The 2,108-nt window shown below is 35.5% G+C and overlaps 1 non-coding gene across 1 annotated transcript; it reads right to left on the bottom strand.

Moving 5' to 3' along the window:
* Positions 1 to 1,750: 1,750 nt before the first annotated feature.
* On the bottom strand, positions 1,751 to 1,856 carry LOC139887093 (small nucleolar RNA R71). Its single transcript, XR_011772939.1, has one exon. It is a non-coding gene; the product is annotated as a small nucleolar RNA R71 (small nucleolar RNA).
* Between the last annotated feature and the right edge of the window lie 252 nt (positions 1,857 to 2,108).

The raw sequence follows: 2,108 nt of genomic DNA, 5'->3' as shown, positions 1-2,108 counted from the left end.
AACTAGGTTTTTATGTGAATTTAACCAAGAAAGAATCCTGTTGATTAAACATAGTTCTTAAGTTTATAGAAATTGTGAAATTAATATAAACTCCTCTATTGTAACTATCACATAACGGTTTTAATTATAAAAGAACAATCCTTGTTGTTAATCAAGCATAGAAGTAAACACCGCATTCTCATTCTTGTTATTCATTATATTTGTTTACTGTTTCGTTAAACAAAAATACAACTTCAAATACAAACCCCCCTTTTAGAATAATTAATCGTGGTAAAGTCATTAAAACAAACTTCTCCCTGTGGATCGAACTGGTCAATTTACTTGCTAGTTACTGCATGAGCGGGTTTTAGTTGCCTGTATTATGTGTTAATTATTAAGCATATTGTCTACATTTTAAAAGTTACGTCCAGTGTTGTAAAACTCGGCCGACTTGGCCGACGCGTCGGCCGACTTGGCCGACGCGTCGGACGATGCGTCGTTTTTTGGGGTTCTCCGTCCCTTTTTTCAGAAAACGACTCAAAAGACGGTCAGAGCTAAAAGTTCGGTCAAAGTCTGTCAAAGACGGTAAAAAATGGTCAAAGTCAGTCAAATTTTTGTCAAGATTTGATATATTTTAAAATTATGGGTTGTTTTCATTTTTTGGGCCGCAATTTTCTCTGTGTCCTGACTGATTATGTACTCGGTAACATTAATTGAGTTTGAAGTTTGATTGTTTTTAAATTCGAGTTCTTATTTAAAAAATTTATGGTACATAATCAACTATTATATATATATATATATATATATATATATATATATATATATATATATATATATATATATATATATATATATATATATATATATATATAAGTATATATTTAAGAAATTATTAATTAAGTCAACGCTGGTCAACGACCGATGCGTCCCCGACGCTTCCCCCGACTCGACCGATGCGTCCTTTTTAGGTCTCGACCGATGCGTCCCCGACTCGCGACTTTTACAACCTTGGTTACGTCTTAACACATCAAATTTTTGGCGCCGCTGCCGGGGAGCGGTTTTGTTAAAAGATTTTAATAAACTTTGAATTATTCGATCCTTTTGTAGGAATTCAATTCCTAGAAAAGTTACTTTTTATTGTAAGTTTGTGTTTTTGCAATTGGTTTGTTTGTGGTGTTGTGATTGCAGGATAAGTAATGATGCATGAATCTACGTTCTTCCAACTCTAATTTAATTCCTTCATATCCTGAACCTGAAAGAGAACTTCACGAACGCTTAAGAGCTCAAGAAGTAGAGTCTTTTGCTCCGGGTTTAGAATCACTTTCATTAGATTCTAACTCTGAACCAGTTATTCAACCAGTCATAGAGCCAGTTATTAAAGAAGAGGAAGAGATGGCTGCTACAAATCAAACGATGGATGCATTAATGAGGGCAACAAGAACAGGTCAAGGCCACGCAATTATTCAACCCACGATGTCTGACGGCTTTGAAATAAAGGGTCAATTTCTCCACATGGTGACTAGTACATGCCAATTCGGTGGAGCTCCGAATGAGGATGCTAACGAGCATCTTCGTAAATTTATAAGCATTTGCAAGCTTTTCAAAATCAAAGATGTCTCCAATGATGTCGCATGTTTAAAAATCTTTCCATGGTCGTTAAAGGATGATGCAAGAGATTGGTTAGACTCGTTACCAGAAGGTTATATCGAAGACTAGAATGATATGATGGACAAGTTTTTGTCAGAGTTCTTCCCTGCTTCAAAAGCAGCAAAGTTACAAAGTGACATAAATCACTTTAAACAAAAGACTAATGAGACTCTTTATGAAGCTTGGACCCGATTCAATAAAATGCTTAGAATATGTCCTCAACACGGGTTGAATACATTCCAAAAGGTCCAAATATTCTATAAAGGAGTCAAAGTGGCTACTCGAAAAGATATTGATGTTGCGGCAGGAGGTTCAATCATGAAGAAAACACCCAAAGAAGCTCACACAATCATTGCCGATATAGCAGCACATTCTCATAATTGGCATCAAGAGATGGAGTTCTCTAGATTAACAACTATTGCTAGTATTGAAAGCAACGATGAAATCGCTGCTTTAAAAGTTCAATTGGCAAATCAAGGAAG

This window comes from Rutidosis leptorrhynchoides, chromosome 1 (assembly GCF_046630445.1).
Source record: "Rutidosis leptorrhynchoides isolate AG116_Rl617_1_P2 chromosome 1, CSIRO_AGI_Rlap_v1, whole genome shotgun sequence".
Classification (NCBI taxonomy): Eukaryota; Viridiplantae; Streptophyta; class Magnoliopsida; order Asterales; family Asteraceae; genus Rutidosis; species Rutidosis leptorrhynchoides.
The sequence above is the reverse complement of the archived record's forward strand: the minus strand, read 5'-3'. Positions and strand labels throughout refer to the sequence as shown.